This window comes from Rhinatrema bivittatum, chromosome 5 (genome assembly GCF_901001135.1).
Source record: "Rhinatrema bivittatum chromosome 5, aRhiBiv1.1, whole genome shotgun sequence".
Taxonomy (NCBI): domain Eukaryota; kingdom Metazoa; phylum Chordata; class Amphibia; order Gymnophiona; family Rhinatrematidae; genus Rhinatrema; species Rhinatrema bivittatum.
The window spans coordinates 232,612,687-232,627,284 of NC_042619.1; the positions used below are offsets into that span (position 1 = coordinate 232,612,687).

Consider the following 14,598-nt stretch of genomic DNA (forward strand, 5'->3'; position numbering starts at 1 on the left):
TCTGAGTTGTCCCCCCTGGAGTTTCATATTCTGAACCCTAGTTCTACTGTTTCCTTTCTGATGGAAAAGGTTCGAAGTATGTGCTTCATTAAAACCTTTCAGATATCTGAAGTTCTGTATCATATCTCCCATGCACTTCCTCTCTTCCAAGTATACATATTCATATCCTTCAGTCTCTCCTCATGTCTTCCAATACAGACCCCCACACCATTTTGCTCACCCTTCACTGGACCACCTCCATCCTGACTCTTTTTTGAGATATGGTCTCCAGTACTGGACACAGTACTCCAGGTGGGACCTCACCAAGGACCTGTACAAGGGCATTATCACATCCTTTTTTCAGCTGGTTATTCCTCTCTTTCTATATAGCTCAGCATTTTTCTGGCTTTAGCTATCGTCTTCTCACATTGCTTCGCTGTCTTTAGATTGCCAGATACTATCATCCTACGGTCTCTCTCTTGTTCCATGCACATCAGGGTTTCACTCTCCATCATATAAATCTCTTTCGAATTACCACACCCCAGATGCTTGACTTCTTGGCATTGATTCCCAGTTGCAAAGTCTTCGACCACTCTTCAAACTTTTTTAAATCACTTTTCACTCTCTCTACTCCTTCAGGCATGTCTACTCTGTTGCAGATCTTAGTATCATCTGCAAATAGTCAAACTTTACCTTCTATCCCTTCCGCAATGTCACTCACAAAGATATTGAACAGAACTGGTCCCAAAACAAGTCCCTATGGCACTCTGCTTAACACAGTTCTCTCTTCAGAGTAGGTTCCATTTACCATTACATGATGCTCCTATCAGTCAACCAGTTTGTAATCCACTCCACCACCGAGTCCCAAGCTTCTCATTTTATTCACAAGCCTCCTATGTGATACTGTATCAAAAACTTTGCTAAAAATCCAAGTAGATCACATTGAGTGCTCTTCCTCGATCCAATTCTCTAATCACCCAATCAAATAAATCAATAAGATTGGTCTGATAGGACTTTCCCCTGGTGAATCCATGCTGCCTCGGATTCAGCACCTGATTGTAGATAGTTCACTATTCTTTGCTTCAGCAGTGTGTCCATTAATTTTCCCACCACCAAGGTGAGGCTAACCAGCCAACAATTTCCAGGCTCCTCTCATCTACCACCCTTGTGAAGAGGGACCACAACCGCACTTTTCCAATCTCGCAGCACCACTCTCATTTCCAGGAATCCATTGAACAGGTCGTGCAGCAGACCCGCCAGCACCTCTCTGAGCTCCCTCAGTATCCTTGGATGTACCGCATCTGACCCCATGGCCTTGTCCACTTTCAGTTTACTTTGCTCATCCCATACATTCTCGTCTTTAAAAAGAGTTTCATCTACCCCATCCCCATCTGTGGTCTTGTCAATCGGCAAAGGTCCTTCTCCAAGGTCTTCTTTAGTGAACACCAAACTGAAGTATTTGTTTAATATTTCCACCATTTCTTTATCTCTCTTCACACATTGCTCCTCATCACCTTTCAATTTCACTATACTACTTTGGGCCTTCCTTCTTTCTCTGATATATCTGAAAAATGTTTTGTCACCTTGCTTTTCCTCTTTGGCAATCCTTTCTTCCGCTTGATCTTTCACTTTCCTGATTGCCTTCTCCATCTCCCTCAGCTTCATCAGATATTCTTCCCTGTGTTCCTCTTTTTGAGATCCTTTATACTTCTGCCTGTGAAGATGGGGTAAAATACTGGGAAGGAGTGGAGGTTAGGGTGAATCTCTCCTGCTCATGAAGACTCCACAGATGGGATAAAATACTGGGAAGGAGTGGAGGTTAGGGTGAATCACTCCTGCTCATGAAGACTCCACGGATGGGATAAAATACTAGGGAGGAGTGGAAGCTAGAGATAATCACCCCTGCCTAGGAAGACTCCACAGATGGGGTAAGATACTGCAGAGGGGTGGAAGTTAGGGGGAATCTCTCCTGCCCATGAAGAATTCATGGATGAGATAAGATACTAGGGAGGGCTGGAGATTAGAGAAAAGAGGCCGGGGGGGGGGGGGGGGGGAAGCATTTTTTAACATTTTTGGCAGCACAGTTTGGGAAGGCCTAGAATTAGCTGCTAATACCCTTTAAAAAAAAATGAAATGAAATGAAAATCGAACAATTTTGTTGGTTTCTCTTTCTTTTGGTTGTCAAAAGAAAAGGAAATGAAATAAAAAAATATCAACAAAATGTCCTATTTCATTTCAAACAAAAGCACACCCTTAATAAATGGCAATTGATTATCCTGGTTAATGTGCAGTTCTCTCTCTGCTCTGATAACGACATTATTTTCTCCATTTTCAGGGCTCTAGCTCAGTGCAAGAGAATAGTTGTCGCTTCCCTGGCAGTGTCCTGAAACTCTGCAGAGCCCACTTGACTGCTTTAACAGGTAAGACTGCTTATAATTAATTCCCAGCTCACCGCTGACTAGTTGTGTGACCTTGTGTCTATTTTACCAAAACACGTTAAAATCCACGTGTTAACATGTGATATTAATGCACATATTAGCTGCATACCTAATACATGATTTACTAAAGGACACTAAAGCTCGCTAAAAGAACTTCCTAATGCGTACATGAAAACTGCATCTTAACATCTTGAGGTCCATATTCAAAAGCTTAAAAGTTAGCCAACTAAATGAATATTTGGGCACATGTCCAGCTAAATTCTAGCTGGTTAATAAGATAACCAGCTAGAATTTAGCTGGCTAAGTTAGGGGCGTTCCAGGGGCGTAACTGGGAGGAGTTGAGTTAGTTGGTTAAGTTAGCCTGCTAACTCAGATATTCAGAATTAGCTGGATGACTTAGCTGGCAAAGTCTTGTCAGGGCAAAGAGCTGTCCTAAAGTTAGATGGCTATAGTTAGCCGGCTAACTTAAAGATAACCAGCTATATTCAATAATGCGGTTTCACTATTGAATACACCTCCAGAGTTAGCCGGATAAGTTTATCTGACTAACTTTGCTAGCCAGACCTTATCTGAATATGGACCTCCTTGTGTTTAATGCAAACACTTAACTGCACCTCTGGAGATATAGTTAAGCTCGGTGTGTATATAAAATGCCCTTTATTAGAAATTGGACCGACTCTGGCCGAGTTTCTCTCAATAGTCTAGAGCTGCCTCAGGGGCAACTGAAAACAAATATATTACAATTAAAATGCACATACAAGGACTCATAAAATAACATAAATTAACAGAAAACATAAAATGTTTACAATCTTATGAATGTGGACCTTGTCGTGCATAACAAACATAATGGTATACAAAACAGGAAGGTATATAGGAAGACAGAAAATAACCAAACAGAGGATAATACCTAGCATAGGCTCACTTATGTTTGAAGGTCCACATTCATAAGATTGTATACGTTTTATGTTTTCTGTTAATTTATGTTATTTTATGAGTCCTTGTATGTGCATTTTAATTGTAATATATTTGTTTTCAGTTGCCCCTGAGGCAGCTCTAGACTATTGAGAGAAACTCAGCCAGAGTCGGGCCAATTTCTAATAAAGGGCATTTTATATACACCGATCTTCATTTCTTCTCTGCTATACAGCCAACTGGATCGGCTTTCGATTTGTTTTTTGGATATAGTTAAGCTCTGCATTAACTGCCGCATTCATACATGCAAATGAACACAAACTGTATTTTATTTAAATGGGATAAGCAGCATATTTTTAGCATTTTAATCAATTGTTTAAATTTTAAAGCAAAAAAACTGCATTAATACAAGAAAATCCCACACCTTAATGCTGCTTTAACATGTTCAGCACTAACACAGATGATTTAATGTGCATTAATGTGTTAAAGGAGCCTATTTACTAATTGGCTTTATATTCCTGGATCTCAGTTCTAATAATCCCAGGTCTGCAACCGATTCTCTGTGTGACTCTCTGCATAGCACCAAAACCATCCCAATGCAACTTCAGGTTGGATGCAGAGGTGCAAAAATAAAAACAAAAAATCCCAACCCTCACATTTACATGAATGTTATATACACTTGACTAAAGGAACATCATATGATGGACCTGAACAAAAGTGCAAATTTGTAAGAATGTGAGTGGATGAAGAAACCTCTTTACAGTGAATTTCATCAAACCATGCATAATGTTTAACTATTGCTCAAATAAACAGTTCATTGAAACAAAACTTATCTCACAGAAAAGGTCATTTCTTAATTTATTTTTATTCTGCTTTTTTGGTACCCTAAAATATATTACATGCAGGTACTAGAGATTATTACCCTATCCCCAGAGAGCTCAGAATATGAGAGTGAAGTGACTTGGCCAAGGTCATAAGCAGCAGTAGTGGTGGGATTTGAACGCTGGTTTCCCAGGTTTATAACTTGCTGCTTTAGCCACTTGGCTACTCCTCCTCCAAGGTGGAGGATGCAAAAGACCTGATGGGGACCTTTTCTGAGATAACTGTTTCTTTGAGCACTGCAGATTGCTGTAGGTAATGAAGCCTTAACACCTGCCTCATGACTTCTTTACACGCAGGCACGGACCGTGGTGCACACACAATGCACACTGCTTTCCCCCAGTTTTTCTTCCCCATTGAACTGGAAGAGTGCAGGCCGCATTAACACGAACAGGGCAGCACTAAAACCTATAAGATTATAACTTCTGGCTAAGGCACACTTTTCTTGTTTTACTTGTTAGAGCAGCTGCTGAACCAAGAGATGTAACATTGCCTGCAACAAACTGTGACATCTGATGTGTCTCGCTATATTTTAGTACTGGGAACTTTCCAGCAATGGGAGATTCAGGGGGGGGGGGAGGTTAGCTTGTGAGTGACAGGAAGGTTCTTCTCCCCAAAGGAGATGCGTAAAGTGGGGTGGTGTATACGGTACTTCCCCAAGGCACCTGGAAGAGCTCTGAGGAATCTGGTTTGAGAGTAAGACAAGCTGAGGGGAAGCTGAGGGAGGGCAGCCCCGGTGTGGTGCACAGCCGTGGCTTTGGTTGATCCACTGGAGAAAGTGGTCTCTCTCTGGTAAGGGCAGCAGGTCATCTGTAGGAAGTAGGACCCTTAATTTACAGGGACACTACTTGAGTCTGGAGCCCAGTGTGTTTTGGAAAAAAAGAGAAGAGATTTACCAGTCTGAAATTGGGTGTGGAGGGAGAGAAGGTCTGGTGATAATTTCTGGAAAATTCTTCTATATGGTGACTCAAGATGCATGAGGAAATTGTGAACGAAGAAGCTGTTTTTCCTGTTTGCGTGAACTTGAGACTGTTTGCAGATTTTTTTTTAGCTTTTTCTGGATGTTGAGGTTTTGGACTTTCAATAAATTCTCTTTTCTTGTTTTGCAACACAACTCTTTGGGGTGAACTGATTAACTGATTTTGTTTGGTCATTCCTTGGGCTCCACAGGACAATCCTGCTGAGTTAGTTAGCACTTAGCAGCCTCCGAAAGTGTTCCTGGGTGAAAGGAGGGTTACGCGACTGTAGGGGGTTTTGTAATCCAGAACTTTGCGAGTGGCCTATAACAGCACTGGCAAGGCTTGGTCATCCTGGTGCTGATCTTATCCTGCTGCCTTACTATAATCACCTTATAGTAAGAAAGGAGATGAGCACTAAGGGCTATAGAAGCATCTTTGCAGCTACTGTGTGGTCAAGTTCTTCTTAAAGATTCAACCGTCCCAGCTGTCCATTCACTACAAAAAATCATTATTATGATAAGGGGCATAGCCTTGGTCCACTCATTTTGAACTAAGACCCTCCTCATGGGTTCCACGAGCCTGCCCTAACTGAAAGTAAATGAGGAGCCAGTCAGTCCACCACCAACAGAGAACTTCGGCATGTGCCAAGCTGCCAATCAGAAAAAAAGTTATCTCAGGCCTCAGGGCCAGCATGTACATGCTTAAGATTTTCAGAAGGCGTTTGACAAAGTTCATCATGAGAGGCTTCTAGGAAAAGTAAAAAGTCATGGGTTAGGTGGCGATGTCCTTTCGTGGATTGCAAACTGGCTATAAGACAGGAAACAGAGAGTAGGATTAAATGGACAATTTTCTCAGTGGAAGGGAGTGGACAGTGGAGTGCCTCAGGAATCTGTATTGGGACCCGTGCTTTTCATTATATTTATAAATGATCTGTAAAGAAATACAACAAGTGAGGTAATCAAATTTGCAGATGATACAAAATTGTTCAGAGTAGTTAAATCACAAGCAGATTGTGATAAATTGCAGGAAGACCTTGTGAGACTGGAAAATTGGGCATCCAAATGGCAGATGAAATTTAATGTGGATAGTGCAAGGTGATGCATATAGGGAAAAATAACCCATGCTGTATTACACAATGTTAGGTTCCATATTAGGAGCTACCACCCAAGAAAGAGATCTAGGTGTCATAGTAGATAACACATTGAAATCGTCGGTTCAGTATGCTGCAGCAGTCAAAAAAGCAAACAGAATGTTGGGAATTATTAGAAAGGGAATGGTGAATAAAACAGATAATGTCATAATGCCTCTGCATCGCTCCATGGTGAGATCGCACCTTAAATAATTTGTACAAATCTGGTCGCCGCATCTCAAAAAAGATATAATTGCGATAGAGAAAGTACAGAGAAGGGCTACCATAATGATAAAGGGAATGGAACTGCTCCCCTATGAGGAAAGATTAAAGAGGTTAGGACTTTTCAGCTTGGAGAAGAGATGGCTGAGGGGGGATATGATAGAGGTGTTTAAAATCATGAGAGATCTAGAATGGGTTAATGTGAATCAGTTATTTAGTCTTTCGGATAATAGAAAGAGTAGGGGGCACACTAATCAGAGAAAGTTCTTCTTCACTCAACGCACAATTAAACTCTGGAATTTGTTGCCAGAGGATGTGGTTAGTACAGTTAGTGTAGCTGTGTTTAAAAAAGGATTGGATAAGTTCTTGGAGGAGAAGTCCATTACCTGCTATTAAGTTGACTTAGAAAATAGCCACTGCTATTACTAGCATCAGTAACATGGGATAGACTTAGTTTTTGGGTACTTGCCAGGTTCTTATGGCCTGGATTGGCCACTGTTGGAAACAGTATGGCATGTTCTTAAGACCCTGCAGGAGTCCTTCCCCCACCTCCTGTGTCCATGGAAACCCATGTGAGGGGGTGGGGTCACTGCATGGCCTGCAAGCACAAGCACTCTAGCTCCAGGCCCCAGCTGAATTTCTTTTCCTCTTATGCTACCTCAGAGCCTATTCCAGACCTGCCAGAAAGGTAATGGGAGGGTTGAAGATGGAGGGAAGAATCTGAGAAGAAGCTATTTGGGAGACAGAGGAAGGAAAGAAGGCAGGCAGGGGCTATTGAAGAGAAGAGGGAGAGGAAAGGATCAGGGTGGGAAAGGAGAGAGAAGGGCCAGGGTGGGGGATAAGTAGGAGAGAGAAGGGTTGAGAAAGGAGCTTGGAGCATGGGAGGGAGAGGAGCCATGGTATGGCAGAATGGAAAGGAGAGAGGCCAAGGAGGTGGAAAAGGTATAGGAGGGTGAAAGACTAGTAAAGGTCCATGGAGGTACTAAGATGGAAATGAATCTGAAAGGGAGCATGGGGCGGGGTGGGGGGGGGGAGTAATGAGGAGAGAGACAATGGGGGAGAGGAGAAATAGGAGGGAGAGGAGCCAAGTGGTGGGTAGGTAGGAGAGAAAGAAGATAAGAAAGGAGCATGGAAAGAAGCATGGGTAGACATAGGAGGGAGAGGTACTATAGGGTGGGGGGGGGGGGGAGAAATAGGAGGAAAAGGAACCATGGGGTGGGGAGGAATAGGAAGGAGAAGGACTATGGGGAGTGAAATAGGAGAGGGTCCATGAGGTGGAAGAATAGGAAGCAGAGGGACCAGAAAGAGGTCATTACTGTGGGAATAGGAGGGTGAGGAGGTGGGAAAATGCCATAGAGGTCTAAGAGGGAGAGGATTCAGGAAAAGGCCATGGGGGTGGGTGAGAAGAGGAGAAAAGGGATCCAGAACTAGGAGCTGTTCCTACAGTTCTGCTTTGGGTCTCTGTACGCTTAATATGTACCCATGTTCACCTCAAGCCCTACTAAAAAATCTGTTCTGGCTACTGGTTGCATTTACATAAAACTACTTTGATCTTCATATAAGGGACAGTCTTACTACTCTGAGCTTACCGATACCAGCAAGCACAGGCAGAGTACATGACCCAAGGTCCTGTTAGAAGCAATTTAAACATGTCTCTCGGGATCTCTAAATTGCTCTAGTTCTTTCTTTGGCAACTGCACACAAATGGATCCACTACTACTATCATTTTTATAGTGCAATTAGATGTACTCAGCACTGTACAGATACACATTAGGGAGTCCCTTCCTTGTGGAACTTACAATCTAGTCAAGACACACAGATAGATACATAATCAGCTTCAGGAAATGTATTTATCTTTGAAAATATGATTAAAATCAACGAGGCTTGGATCAGGAAGAGACAGATTTAAAAGCAGCCCCAAAAATTGGATTTTAGATGGGACTTGAATACGACCAGAAAATGAGCTTGGGACACCAACTCAGGAAGGGTGCAGTGAGGTGGAAAGCGCAGAGCCGTGAGCTGAATATGGAGTAGAAAGGCAGCTTGCCTAATGAATGGCATTTGCGAGGCGTAGAGGAAGAAGAAAGGAGGAAGTGCAGAGTGAAGGCATTTGTAGATGAGTAGAAGCTTGAATTGTGTGGAAGCAGTTGGAGGGGGTCAATGAGATGACATCAGGGCCGGTGCTTCCATTAGGCAAATTAGGCGGTCGCCTAGGGGGCCAACATTTTGGGAGTGGCAAAAACATGCCAGCCCAAGTCATATAAGGACACTATGCCTGATCTAATACTGCTAAAAAAAAGGGAGCACTGTACTAGAGCCATTGTCACTGCTAGGAGCGAGTGCTGTGCTGGAGCTGCCACCAATAGGTACATTGGAGAGAGGGTGTATGACTGAAAGTTCACCTAGGGTGCCAAATATTCTTGCACCAGCCCTGAGTGACATGAGAAGAAGGGTCACATGGTCATTACGACACTAGAGGAAGAGAAGTCATGCTGTTGAGTTTTGAATAGACTATCGTGGCAATAGATAGTTAAATGGGAGATAGTCAAAGAGAGAATTGAAGTCAGGGGCGGTTCTATAATGAAGCAGGATGAGGCGGCTGCTTGAGGTGGCAAATACTGCCCCCCCCCCCCCCCCCCCATACTTCTCTAGCGCTGCCTCACCTTGCCGCCAAAACAACAAAGGACCTGTGGGCAGCGAAGAAAGGAAGAGGCTCAATAGCTGCCAGCAGAACGCAACCTGCCGACGGCCGAAAAATAAGCAAAGGCCCCACGGGCTGCCAACAGAGCCCAACCTGACCGGCAGCAAAGAAAAGAAAAGGCCCAGCGACCACCAGTGGAACCTTCTGGCAGCTGAAGAACAAGAAAAGGCCTCATGTGCCGCCAGCAGAGCCCAACCTGCTGATGGCCGAAAAACAACAAATGGCCCGTGGGCCTCTGATGGAGCTCAACAAGCCGGTGGCAGAGAAACAATGAAGGATCCGCCACGACTGCCAGTGGCAAAGAAGAGACTAGGCTTAGCAGCAGTAGAATAAAATATGAGGCTACAGCTGACTGCTGAGCTCATCTGTCTACAGCCTGACAGCGCGTGAGTGAGGCAGAGGGAGTGGGTTTGCTTTTGAAGAGCATGTGTGTATATGAATGTGTATGAAAAAGCAAATATGTGCATGTGTGAAAGCATTTATGTGTGTGTATGAGCAAGCAAGAGCATCTGTGTGTGTGAGTAGGCGTCGAGAATGAGAACCTGTGTTTGTGTGAAAGCATCTGTGTACATGAGTGTGAATAAACGTGTGTGTGTGAGAGAGAGAGAGAAAATAAAGTTCCCCCTTCCTGCCACCACATCCCGCTCTCCCACTAATCCTCAGACATGCCAGGATGACTAGAAATCAAAAGTTCCCAGGTATGGATTTTTTTATTCTTACTAGGTTTAATTATTGGGTAATATTTCATGTGTCTGCTATTTGGAAATATTTTATTAATGTTTGGGGAAAATTTTATAATTTTTATATGCAATTTTAATTACTGGTTGTTATGTTATTCATCAGCCAATTTTAAATATTTTTTCTTTTTATTAGTATGGTTTTACTATTATGATTGTTTCACATTTCTTGATTTTTTTGTTTTGAGGAATGGCATTTCAGTTTTTCCATTGTTGCACTGCATATAGTGTGGCTTGTTGTGGTTTTCAGTTCAGTTTTTGTCCACATGTTTCTGTTTATACTGTCTGGTTTCATTATTCTGTATTTGGTGAGGGTCTGCATGTGTAACTGAGGTGAAGTATCCTGCTAGTGTGAAGTTTCTATTTTAGGATCTATAGCAGGCTGGCTTTTTCCGTTTTCCTAATAGGAGGGGTATTGGTTTTTAGGACCTGGTGTAATATCTGCAGTGTTGCCTTTTCAGTAGTTAAGGTTTTTACTGTTTCCGTGATGGCAGTTAGTGTTCTTTCTTAGTATGGGAGGTGTATTACTGTAATTGTAATTCAGTTTATTTACGACTTTCTGGAGGCAAAGCCCACACCCAACATGCATTACCATAGGCCTAATACCATATGCATGCCAAGTGTTTATTTTGCTTTTTTGTAGAGCTTTCTGGATGGCACCACAGTAATGCATGTAAAACTATACTTTGAATGTCTTTTCATGTAAAATTGGTTATTATAAATGCAAACTTTTTTATTGTGTGTGGTGAGGGCTGGGAAGGAGGGGGGCGCAAGGCTCTAAGGTTCACCTAAAGCACCTGATACCCTTGCACTAGGCCTGTAGAGAATTTACCACACACAGACCCCTATCATTCGCCCATCCCCCACCTCTCCAGGGGCAAATGCTGGGGAAACATGGGAGACAGGTGGCAGGGTTCCTGGAAGTGTGGCAGGGTTGCCAGCTTCCTAGAAATACTGAATTATCACAGACGCTCTGCTACTCCTCTGGGCACTCTGGCTCCTGCTTTCCTCCTTCCGCAGCGTTTCAAATCACCGAAAGGACCAGACCATAAAGAGACCCTACCTCCCTCGCCCCTCTTGATGATTTGACCTGGGGGTGGGGGGGTGCCATCTCATCCCTCGCCTCACGCAGCAGATTCCCTTCAGCCGACCCTGGTTGTAGTGCACATGATGGAGTTGATGCAGGATTCCTGCAGGCAGCTGTGGCAAGGCCCAGCTTTTCCAAGCCCAAGGCTGTAGGCTAGTGTTTTGACTACTGGAGCACAACGCCTAGCTGTATTTTGTCCTGTTTGTGCCTATACTGAACTCTGCAGTGCAGGCGATGGATCTTTTGTTAATGAGTTCAGCCTGGGCCGAGAAGACATTCTGGGTTTACAGGGGCCTCCAGGCTCCATGCCAAGCCTCCAGGTGCTTTTTAGGGAACCTACAATGAGATGAAAAGATAAAGAAACCAGTTTTGACTGTGGTGGGGTAGGCTGTATCCAAGCAGATTAAATCCATCATGTTGTAGCTGAATTCTAGCAATGCTGCAAGACGCCTTATGCATCATTTGGAAAGGCAGGCTAAAAAATCCAAAAATTATTATTATTACGGATTATGGAAACATTTATTGCACACTTAAAAAGTAGCAACGCCTGGTACACACATTCAGAATTAACGAAACCGACAGAAATGAACATACGCCCTGCCCGAGACTCTTACAGCAGAGCCCTGCCTTAGTATTTTCAGAAACAGTTAAACACCCTGTTGTCCACTATGACTTTTGAGCAGCAGGGTTGGAGTGTCAGGTGCCGCTAGGAGAATGCTAAGGTTGTCTGGCAGCGGGACAGGACGGCTGAAGATAGATGTGTCAACATCCGCGGCTGCTCGGCTGGCTGGTTTGGCATCCAGTGCTGTGATGTTCGTCATTCATCTGTTTAGTTTATGGGTTTTATTTGCAAAGGTCCTGCTTGTTCCCTGTACAGAACTTTGGATGTAGTGCGTTATAAATGTTTTAAATAAATAAATGCGTGCATATGCCAGCAAAAGCGTTGCTTTAACCAGTGTTTATATTCCTTCCTATTTTACCATGATCTGTTTAACGAAACCTAATCCTTACCTTCTGTTGCCTTCTCCCTGCTGTCTGAGCATGGCTGCCAGTGTCCTATGTACAAGGTATATAAGGAGGTAGTAGCTATTAGCTTGAATACAATAAGTAAGTAAGTGCCTTCTTAGCGCAGCAGGCAGCGTGTCAGTCTCATAATCTGAAGGTCCTGCGCTCAATCCTCAGAGAAGGCAACCTAAGTGCTTCCATTTGGAAGATGTTTGAATACAATAAGTGAAGTGGATGTCACACTGCGCACAACTGCTGCTGGTTATCAACAGATTATTTTCCTTCACTATTCAGATTTGGGTGGTTTTAAACCTTACAACTAAGTGCTGTCCACCACTACACATTTACACTTGGGTGTATCAAATTATTCACTGCCCACATAGAATATGAAGTATGTGAAATCTGTAAGAAGATCGAGAAACGTAAGAGCTGAAAATGTGCTCTCATTAGACTGGTCTCACTCTAAGACAGCGATGTACTAACTAGCCGCAGGATTTCTTGCAAACTATTAGTCAGCTCGCACGCAGTTTTTCTACCCATGCAAATGAAGTGAGTAGAAAAACTGCACGCAAAAAACAGTCTATGAAGACATTTCTGCTACTGGATTTTGCTGACTTCAAAATTCATAAGCTGCTATGGTGTTGTATCACAGCAGCTCATTAATTTTGAATTTGACTCGGATTTCTATGTGTGAAATTTTACTATTTGCAAAAGCAATATTTTGTGCAAATGTCATTTGTCATGCAAACCCCCTAGATTGTGCTCTTTATCACAAACAGCATGCAGAATTTAGGAATTTTGTGCGTGAAACTCCATTTGCAAAACATTTCACTTATTTGTACATCGTGTTAACTTCTCAGATGCTGAGGCAAGAAAAAAGCATTGCAGAGAAATACAATCAGGGGAATGTGCACATGAAACCAGAAACTTGATTTAGGTGCACAGTATTATAAATTTGTTTCATATCAAAAAGTTGGACTCTTCAGTTAGCGCACGTTCTGTAAATATAAGCTAAAATCTATTGACTTATAGAAAGTGAGCAAAAAAAGCCCTGTCCCACTACTGACCCCTCATGCAGAGCCAAAGTGTAATAACAATACAGAGGGAACTGCAGCTCCTGCTCCTTGAATCACTAGACTAGGACTCTGTCCATCCTTAATAACCAAGAGCTCCCCTAGTGACAACCTTCTTGATAGCACCATTCCAAAGAAGCCAAACACAATTAGTATTATTATTTTCCAACTCATCTCACAATGAAATATATGCCAAGAGAGAATTTTTCATTCTCAACCCACCCTTCAGGAGGGCATTTATTGGCCAGATACGCTAAAGGCTTTCTCCCATTTTGCATCTGTTAGAAAATGCTCACAGGCTAATTTTGAAACAAGCGCACGTGAGCCCAGACACACACATATCGGCGCACGAGTGGAGATACGCTGCAATTTTACATTTTGCGTAAACTTGCGCGCATAGGGCTGGATATTCAGAATTACGCGAGCGTGTAGATTTGTGCGCGCAACCCAGCACACACAAATCTACGCCCGATTTTATAACATGCGCGCGCAGCCACGCGCATATTATAAAATCAGGGGGCGGCGTGTGCAAGGGGGTGCACACTTGTGCATCTTGCATGTTCCGAGCCCTAGGGGAGCCCCGATGGCTTTCCCCATTCCCTCCGAGGCCGCTCCGAAATCGGAGTGGCCTCAGAGGGAAGTTTCCTTCCACTCCCCCCCCCACCTTCCCCTCCCGTCCCCTTTCTAACTCGCCCCCAGCCCTACCTAAATCCCCCCCCCCCCCCACCTTTGTTGTCCTATTTAAGCTTTCCTCTGGCAGGCGTAACTTGCGCGCACTGGCTGGCTGCCGGCGCACAATTCCCCTGGCACAGCCACCATGCCGAGGCCTCAGTCCCGCCCCTGGATCGGCGCCCACACCCCCTTCCCGCCCCTTTTTCAAAGCTCTGGGACATACGCGCATCCCGGGGCTTGCGCGCGTCGCTGAGCCTATGCAAAATAGGCTCGGCGCACGCAGGAGGGGTTTTAAAGGGTTACGCGCGTAACCCTTTGAAAATCCGCCCCATATGTTTTAAAATACACCTCCCGCGTGTAAGTATGCACGAGATTGCTCAAGAAAACGCACTATTCATATCTTTCCTAGGACTTCGCTGGCTTTTACACACATATCTAGGCAGATTTTAAAACATGCTCGTGCGAGGGACACCCCAGTTTTTCCAGTTAGTCCACCAGTTTGCCAAGTTAATATCGAGGTCTTCAAGACCCCTCTGGTTCTTCATCCTGCATGTGCCGCAGTTGACCCAGACCCCTCACCCTGTCCTGTAAGCCCTAAAACCCGAGATCTACAGATTTGATTCTCATCTGGAGCAGCAGTAAAGTTAAGTGTATTACAAGCCGACGCACCGCAGTCTCCAGCTTTAAACTATGGAGTTATTCATTTAACTGCTGGCCCCGCCCTGGAACACCCATTCCCCGCCCCTTTTCCGCCTTCTTATTTTGACATGCACACTGGTATATTCGCATGTACTTTGTGGCTTTT

The 14,598-nt window shown here is 43.9% G+C and overlaps 1 non-coding gene across 1 annotated transcript; it reads left to right on the top strand.

Moving 5' to 3' along the window:
- The first annotated feature begins 12,160 nt into the window (after positions 1-12,160).
- On the top strand, positions 12,161-12,233 carry TRNAM-CAU. The gene has a single exon. It is a non-coding gene; the product is annotated as a tRNA-Met (tRNA).
- Positions 12,234-14,598: the final 2,365 nt, after the last annotated feature.